Raw genomic sequence first — 8759 nt, forward strand, 5'->3', positions numbered from 1 at the left:
GCATGTACTCTCTCTCTCTCTAAAATAAAAAAACAAATGCCATCACAAATACTATGACTAAATTACTAAAACAGTTTCTAGTACTTTTAACATTCACTGGTTAACTTCTGTATCAGTCAGGATAAGTTAGATTCTGCGGCTAGTAACAGCTAAGCCCCCACATCCCGGTGGTTTGACACAAGAAAGCTTTATTTTTTTCTCACCGGCAAAGTGCAAAGTCGGCTGTGGGTCCAGGTGCCTCTCGGGACAACCTCCTTCGTGCCGTGGCTTAGTGTCGCAGGCTGCTTTGATCTCCATGGTCACCACAGCAAGGGGAGAGAGAGCACGGGGGACGCACTCGAAGGAGCATCCGGACGTTTCCACTGGGAGGGGGCACAGGTGACTCTTGCTCTCCTTTCGTTGGTCAAAGCAAATCACAGGACCACACCGAAACTTCAAGGGCGGGTGGGGGAGGGAAGGTGCCATCACCCATGGACCCGGAAGTGCGGGGCACTTGGAAATAACAGTAACACAGGAATGCCCCCCCCCCACAACTCTCATAATGTGCCCGGCACCAGGCTAAGCTTGGCACATGTATCTCATTTTGCAACAGCCCGCTGACATGGATACTATTAATGTCCCCAATTTTATAGTCAGGAAAACTGGGGATCAGAGAAGTTAATTCAGTTACCTAAGGCCACACAGCTAATGAATGGCAAAGCCAAGGCTTCCTTCTTCAGCGCCCTGACTCCCGGGCCCAAACATCCGACCTCATACAACATCACGCCGTCCCCTGAGAAAAGGGGGTCTGGGGGGGTGTCACCTGGCTTAGTTCCTGCTCTTTTCAGGCAGTCGCTGTGTGATGTTGGGCAGGCGGCTTTCCTTCTCTGGACCATGTGATTTTGTTCTAATTTAGCCAAGCTGGGTTTACGCATCTCAGAATTCCTTTCCCCCAAGTGCCTCTGGCTTAGAGTTATCTGCAAGAGAGATTTGCGTGGGATTTAGGTGGCAAGATGGGCATTACGGAGGGAAGGTCTACGCAGGTCCCAGGCCCCACAGCGGCTCCTGCACGCAGTCACTGATCTGCAGGCTCACCTTGCTGGCCTGGGGCACCCTCAGACCTCAGCTCCACCTACTCCCGCTGGCTTTTCCTTTCCTTTCTGTGAATTTGGCGCCAGCACCCTCCCCTCCCCCCCCCCCCCCCCGCAGCTCCGTGGGGGGCAGGGCACCAGCTCTTCCCACAGATCGTGCAGAGAATTGAGGCTGGCGGTGGGGCTTTCGTTTCATTCTCATGGGTTCCAGGTTGTCCTTGTGGGCTGCAGTTTCCCAACTCCCGGGGTCCCCTCTTCTGGGCGGGGGATCCGCTCCGTGGGTGCCTGAAACCGTGGATGGGACCGAACCCTCGGATACTATGTGTCTTCCTATCCACACGCACCTACGGTAAAAATTAACTTGTCAGTTCCGCACAGGAAGAGGTCAACAACAACGACCGTAAAATAGGACGATTAGAGCAATCCACTGTAATAAAAGTTATGTGGATGTGGTCTCTCTCTCCAAATGTCTTATTATTATACCGCGCTGGCCCTTTTTCTTCCTTCCGCGGGGGGTTGAAGCGAGAGGAATGGTGCAGGCGTGGTGAGGCTTGGGCACCACGAAGGAGGACCGGCTGCTTCCCCATCGCGGTTGATTGTGGGTAACTAAACCCCGCAGTTAAGGGGCGACTGCTGTATCCCTCTGACTGACCCACGGACCCTTAAAAACCCACTTACGATACCGGGGCGCCTGGGTGGCTCAGTTGGTTAAGCCTCTGCCTCTTGGTTTCAGCGCACGTCGTGATCTCACAGTCCGTGAGTTCGAGCCCCGCGGCAGGCTCAGCGCAGGCTCTGGGTGCCGGCGGCTCGGAGCCTGCTTGGGATTCTCTCTCTCTCTCTCCCTCTCTCTCTCTCTCTGCCCCTCCCCCACTCGTGCTGTCTCTGTCTCTCAAAATAAAAATATAAATAAAAAAAAAAGCTTCCAACTCATTAAAAACAACAAACCCCAAGCCCAATACTAGCTACAGAGGAACAGACCTCGCATGTAGATATTTTTTTAGCAACCCCCCCCAGCTCCCTATTTAGTAACTTTTTTAAAAAAAAGTTTCTCTTCTTTATTTTGAGAGAGAGAGAAAGCGCCAGTGAGGGAGGGGCAGAGAGAGTGGGAGAGAGAGAATCCCAAGCAGGCTCCGCACTGTCTGGAGGGGGGCGGGGGGAAGGGGGGGCCTCAAACTCACCAACTTGAGATCATGACCCAAGCCAGTCAGAAGCTTAACAGGCTGAACCACCCAGCTCCCCCCCCCTCCCGTATTTAGTAACTTTTGATGTTCCCACCTCTCCTTTCTGGGTCTGCCCTCCCCCCAGCTTCCTCCACGTGGACGATTGCCCCAGTCCCGCGGGTCCCCAGAAGGAGGGCCTCACCCCGGGTCACTCACAGTGCACCTGCCTCGCCTGAGCACTGACTGATCATAAACAACCAAGACTCCTCCTTTATGAAATGGCACGTTTGGACGAATGCATGGCCTTTCAAGTTTTCCAGGAAAGGAGGAAAATGTGCCCTCTCATCTAGGGGTGAAAGGAACCAGCTGTTCCATAGGCCTTTCTTCCGCGTCTCGGATTTTGGCATCGAAAATTCACGTTTGGCTGCATAACACAACGGTTCATTTTAACACAAAGATGAGTTTTCCCTCAAAGTATGAAGTACAATCAGCAACCAAAACTATCTGCCCCCCCCCCTCGGGAAATGGAAATCGGTGCAGCCGCTATGGAAGGTCCTCAAAAAACAAACCACCGTGGGGAAAAAAAGGGCGGGGGGGTGGGGAGCCTGGGTGGCTCCGTCGGTTAACCTGCTGACTCTGGATTTCCACCTAGGTCATGGTCTCCTGGTTGCAAGATTGAGCCCCGCAAGGGGCTCTGTGCTGGACGTGCAACCTGCGTAAGAGTCTCTCTCTCTCTCCCTCTGTCCCTTCTCCAGGAAAGGAAGGAAGGAGGGAGGGAGGGAGAGAGAGAGAGAGAGAGAAAGGAAGGAAGGAAGGAAGGAAGGAAGAAAAGAAAGAAAAGAAAAGAAAGAAAGAAAAGAAAAAAAGAAAGAAAAAAGAAAGAAAGAAAAGAAAAGAAAAGAAAAGAAAAGAAAAGAAAAGAAAAGAAAAGAAAAGAAAAAAGAAAAAAAGAAAAGAAAAGAAAGGAAAACTACCATAGGATCCAACAATTCTACTGCTGGGTATTTATCCAAAGAAAATGCAAGCACTTAACTAGAAAAGGTGTCTGTACCCCCCAAGTTCATTGTGTATTGTGAAATACACAATAGCCAGGCTGGAAACAACCTAAGTGTCCATCTAGTCATTCATATGTATGTTAATATATATGAATATTCATATGCAAATGAATATTCATATACGAATGAATATTATACATAGGACGATAACTCAGCCATTAAAAAGAAGGAAATCCTGGGGCGCCTGGGAGGCTCAGTCGGTTAAGCGGCCGACTTCGGCTCAGGTCATGATCTCGCGGTCCGTGAGTTCGAGCCCCGCGTCGGGCTCTGTGCTGACCGCTCAGAGCCTGGAGCCTGTTTCGGATTCTGTGTCTCCCTCTGTCTCTGCTCCTCCCCGTTCATGCTCTGTCTCTCTCTGTCTCAAAAATAAATAAATGTTAAAAAAAAATTTTAAAAGAAGGAAATCCTGCCATTTGCCACAGCAAGGATAGATCTGGAGGGCATTATGCTGAGTGAAATAGAGAGAGAGAGAGAGAGAGGGAATGCCTTATGATCTCACTTATATGTGGAATCTTAAAAACGCAAAAACAAACAAAAAAGAAACACCGAAACTGAGAACAGTCTAGTGGTTTCCACGGATAGGGATTGGCTAAGGTAGTCAAAAGGTACACACCCTTCCTCTTACAAGATAAAGGAGTCCTGGGAATGCGAGGTCCAGCATGGTAACTGTCGTTAAGAACACTGGACCGTGTATCTGAAAGTTGCTAAGAGGAGATCTGAAAAATTCTCATCACAAGAAAAAAAAAAAATTGTCGTTAACTATGTGTTGTGAGGGATGTCAAGGAAAATCTGCCGTAGATTCGTGAGTCCTTGGGGTGCCATTGCCATCGCCATATCCCTGGGCTTAGGCACATTCCAAATTGAGAAGCGGGCGGCAGAATGGCCCATTGATTCGATCCCCCGACATCCACCGAGAAGTTTCCCTGTCCCAGGCTCTGGGCAACGTGCTGGGCATACTTGAGTGAGTGAGACAAGCTCCGCTTTTAGGAGCTTGGTCTGGTGGTTGGGACAGGCTGGGTCAGCCTGTTGACAGTCAGACAGAGGAGCTCTGTAATTATCATGAAGATGTGTTCTGATCCCTGGTGTGGGGCGTAAAATACAGAATTCGCTAACCGGGGCATGTTTTGCCACAGTTTAAAGTTCCGCGGGGGCTTGGAGCCACGGATCTTGCCTAGGCTCATCCAGGAAAGCTTCCTGGTAGAGGTGGGATCTTGAAGGATGCGTATAACCACAACAGATATATTCGTTTTTAAAGGTAGCCATCGCGGGGGCGCCTGGATAGCTCAGTCAGTTAAGCATCCGACTTCAGCTCGCGTCATGATCTCCCAGTTCGTGGGTTTGAGCCCCCGCCTTGGGCTCTGTGCCGACAGCGCGGAGCCTGCTTGGGATTCTCGCTCCCTCCCTCTCTGTCTCTCTCTGCTCCTCCCCGAGACATGCTCTCTGTCGGTCTCTCTCAAAATAAATTAAGAAGCTTAAAAAAAAAAATACTGCATTGTGTGGAATAAACACATTTTTTTTTTTTTTTTGCTTCCACCTTTTGGCTGTTGTGAATGACGCTGCTATGATATCTGAGCCTCCGCTTTCGATTACCTTGGTGTATACCCAGGAATGGAATTTCTGGATCGCGTGGCAATTCCACAGCTGCGGTAACATCTTACTGACGTTCCCACCAGCGACGCACGAGGGCTCCAACCGCTCTGCCTCCTTGCCGACCCTTGTTAATGCCTGTTTGCTTTTTTTTTTTTAATTATTATTATAACCATCCTAGTGGGTGCAAAGTGCTATCTCATGGTGGTTTTGATTTGCATTTCCTTGAGGACTAGTAACGTTGAGCGTCTTTTCATGTGCTTTTTTGTACATCCGCTTTGGTGAAATGTCGATGCAAATCCTTTGCTCATTTTTTTTTTTTAGGGTTTATTTTTGACAGAGCGCAAGTGGGGGAAGGGGCAGAGAGAGAGAGAGAGAGGAGACACAGAATCCGAAGCAGGCTCCAGGCTCTGAGCGGTCAGCACAGAGCCCGACGCGGGGCTCGAACCCACGGACCGCGAGATTGTGACCTGAGCCGAAACCAAGGGTTGGACCCTCAACCGACTGAGCCACCCAGGTGCCCCTGTTATACAGGGCACATGATACATGTACCTTCCCACAGACCTAGATCTCTCCATTGTGTGGATGAATGGATAAACAAAATGAGGAATAGCCACATAATGGAATAATATTCAGTCTCCAAAAAGAGTGAAATACTGAGAAGCACTACAACTGGGTGAACTTTGCAGATATCATGCACAAAAGACCACACATGGCATGATTCCACTTGGATTAGATACCCAACATAGATGAATCCGGAGTTTGAAGGTGGCTCAGCGACTGCCAGGGACTGAGCAGGGGGAGAAGGGGGACCCTCTGCTTCATGGTGTCGAGATTTCTTTGTGGGGGATGACGGTTCTTGCAACTAGACGGAGGTGATGGTTGCACAAGATTGTGAATGCACTAAAGGCCACTTCACGTGCGACTTCCAAGGGTTCGTTTTCTACTATGTGACTTTCACCTCGGTTAAAAAAATTTTTTTTACTGCCTTCGTTTTTGGCTTACGTGGTGGTGGGTTCATTCACCACGATGGGGAAGCTGTAGGGAGAAACGAGCTGTGGGAGATCAGGAGTCCCATTTTTAGAGGTCTTAAATTTGATATGCCCAGCAGACAGCCAAGCAGAGTTGGGCACGCGAGCCAGGAGCTCAGGGGAGACATAGGGTGGGGTATAAATTTAGAAGCCATGGGGACATGGGAGGAATTTTAAGCCACGGAGCTGGATGAGATCATCTAGACGGAGGGTGTTCAGAGGGGAGAGAAAACGGTCGAGGCCCAACCCCCCAGGCCTCACTAGGGGTCAATGTCAGGCAGAAGAGGAGGAATCATGGAAAGGGATTGTACAAGAGGAGGGGCAGGAGAACCCAAAGAGTGTGAGTTTGAAAAGCAAAGAGAGCATTAGCCCAAGATTGCAGTTAGACCAAATATCCATTCATAGAGGACAGTTTAGCATCCATAGTATGGAACAAATTGCTGTGTTAAGAAAAAAAGAAAAAAATATATATATATCTCAGGAAGGGCGTCTCTCTATGCTGACATGGAAAGGTTCCTTTTCTGTGAAATGATATGCTGAAATCCTCAAGAGGTATTGCTTACATAATAAAGCAAGGTGTATGATGCCGTGGTTTTAAATGTTTTATTAAAAAATTTTTAATGTTTATTTATTTTTGACAGAGAGAGAGAGAGAGCACAAGCCAGGGGAGGGACAGAGAGAGAGAGGGAGACACAGAATCCGAAGCGGGTTCCAGGCCCTGAGCTGTCAGCACAGAGCCTGACATGGGGCTTGAATCCACAATCCGTGAGATCATGACCTGAGCCGAAGTCGGACATTTAACCCGCTGAGCCGCCCGGGTGCCTCTCTCTTCAATTCATCTAAAGATTCAATGCAACTTCCCTGAAGTTCTCCCAATTACAGTTTAGTAATGCCTGTGATGTTTCCTTTGGACATGTTAACGGTCCTTGAGCGCGGTAAGAAAATGCATTTAGTCCACCACTCAAGTGAAAGATATGAATACTTAATGTGAGAGAGGGGAAGAAATCTGAAGGCCGACAGCTCAGGGCTGCTATGTGGCTCCACAATCATGAGAGACCCAAGCTCCTTTTAACTTGTGGCTCTGCCATTCTCTGTCAGGTAGCTTCCACCTCATGGCCCAATATGGCTGCTCAAGCTCCAGTCATCACATCTGAATTCCAATCATTAAGAAAGAGGACCAGACAACGAGTCCCTTCCTTCTCATTTACAATACTTTCCAGAATAGGAATTTAATAGTTGTTTCCACACAGCAACAGGGACAGAGCTCAGAGACAAAACACCTATGGGAAAAGGTAGGGAACAATGAGATGTACGGCAGGATCAGCATGGCCTATTTCAGAAAGATGTGACACTTTGGCCCCCCCAGCCTTCAGGTTGAGTGTTTGGAGAGCCAAGCAGCCATCTCTGCCCCACCCCGAGCCCAGCAGCATCAGCGATGCTCTGGTTGCCTAGGTGACCATCCGTCTAATCCCATCAGTGGTGGGGACCCAGCCACTGCCGTCATTTCCATCGACTGCCCTTCTCTGAACACACGGCGTCCCATTTAGAATTTAGCTCTTGATGTAACAAGGAACAAAGCTCTCCTCATGTTGTTTATATGTTGAAATTCTTTCAGTTGAAATATAAAAGAATAATTTGTAGTTTAAGAGCCAAGTGCTAGGGGCGCCTGGGTGGCTCAGTCGGTTGAGCGTCTGACTTCGGCTCAGGTCGTGATCTCGCGGTTCGTGGGTTCGAGCCCCGCGTCGGGCTCTGTGCTGACGGCTCGGAGCCTGGAGCCTGTTTCAGATTCTGTGCCTCCCTCTCTCTCTGCCCCTCCCCCGCTCGTGCCCTGTCTCTCTCTCTCTCTCTGTCAAAAATAAGTAAACATTAAAAAAAAATTTTTTAAGAGTAAAACGCTAAAAGAATAGATGATTATTATAAAAGCAGCTGATTTTGTGACGAAGCCAACTTTGAAAGGCTTACACGTATTTAAAAAGAGTAGTAAATGCAAATATCAGAGAATGTGGTCGCACACATTCGAGAAGGACAGACCGCCAACCAAATCTGAAATTAATTTTTAAAGTAACGAAAGAACACACGATAAAGACTGGATAAAATAACCACTGAGAACTGTATTTAAGGGGCACCTGGGTGGCCGTTAAGTGTCTTACTCCTGATTTGGGCCCAGGTCATGATCTCAGAGTTCGTGGGTTCGAGCCCCGAGTCGGGCTCTGTGCTGACAGCCTAGAGCCTACTTCAGACTCTGTCTCCCTCTCTCTCTGCCCTTCCCCCACTCACGCTCTTTGTCTCTTTCAAAAATAAAGAAGCGTTAACAAAACTTGTTCAAAAGTTGGAGGAGATGCTCCAAAATCAACTGGAACATCCGTGATGAGTCATCTTTGATCTGGATATACGAAGTGTGAACGAGAAATAGAGAATCTTGTTTTTAATTCTGGACCTCGATGCGGAGAATTCAGTTACTCCTAAGCCCCTTTCTGTTTTCGCTGGCACTCTTTAGTTTCTGCTTTATGTATGCACCCATCTGTTTGTTCTGTTTATGATACACACTCTTGAATCCACAACTCAACTAGTAAAGCACCGAAAATGCGGTGCAATAATTCACTGTGGTGGACTGTGAAAATAATGGCCCCGGAGGAAGCGCGCCTCCTTGGGCCACACCCCTTTGCTGTGTGCCTTTGCCATTGACCGGGCTGGTCCGCTCCCTGCCTCCTGGATCTGGGCGACTGCTTTGACCCCTAGCAGGGGGCAGAGGTGAGGGAGTGTAGGTTCCAAGGCGAGGTCCTGAGACGCCTTGCTGTTGTCACACAATCATATACACACATATACATGAAAACATACATGCGCACACACTCACAT

The 8759-nt window shown here is 48.7% G+C and overlaps 1 non-coding gene across 1 annotated transcript; it reads left to right on the plus strand.

The window, feature by feature from the left end:
• Window positions 1-7567: 7567 nt before the first annotated feature.
• TRNAR-UCG (transfer RNA arginine (anticodon UCG)) lies at window positions 7568-7652 on the plus strand. Its single transcript has one exon. It is a non-coding gene; the product is annotated as a tRNA-Arg (tRNA).
• The last annotated feature ends 1107 nt before the right edge of the window (window positions 7653-8759 follow it).

Source organism: Lynx rufus, unplaced genomic scaffold, assembly GCF_022079265.1.
Source record: "Lynx rufus isolate CCGP_SWC_20201006 ecotype Redwood Valley unplaced genomic scaffold, mLynRuf1.p SCAF_16, whole genome shotgun sequence".
NCBI lineage: Eukaryota > Metazoa > Chordata > Mammalia > Carnivora > Felidae > Lynx > Lynx rufus.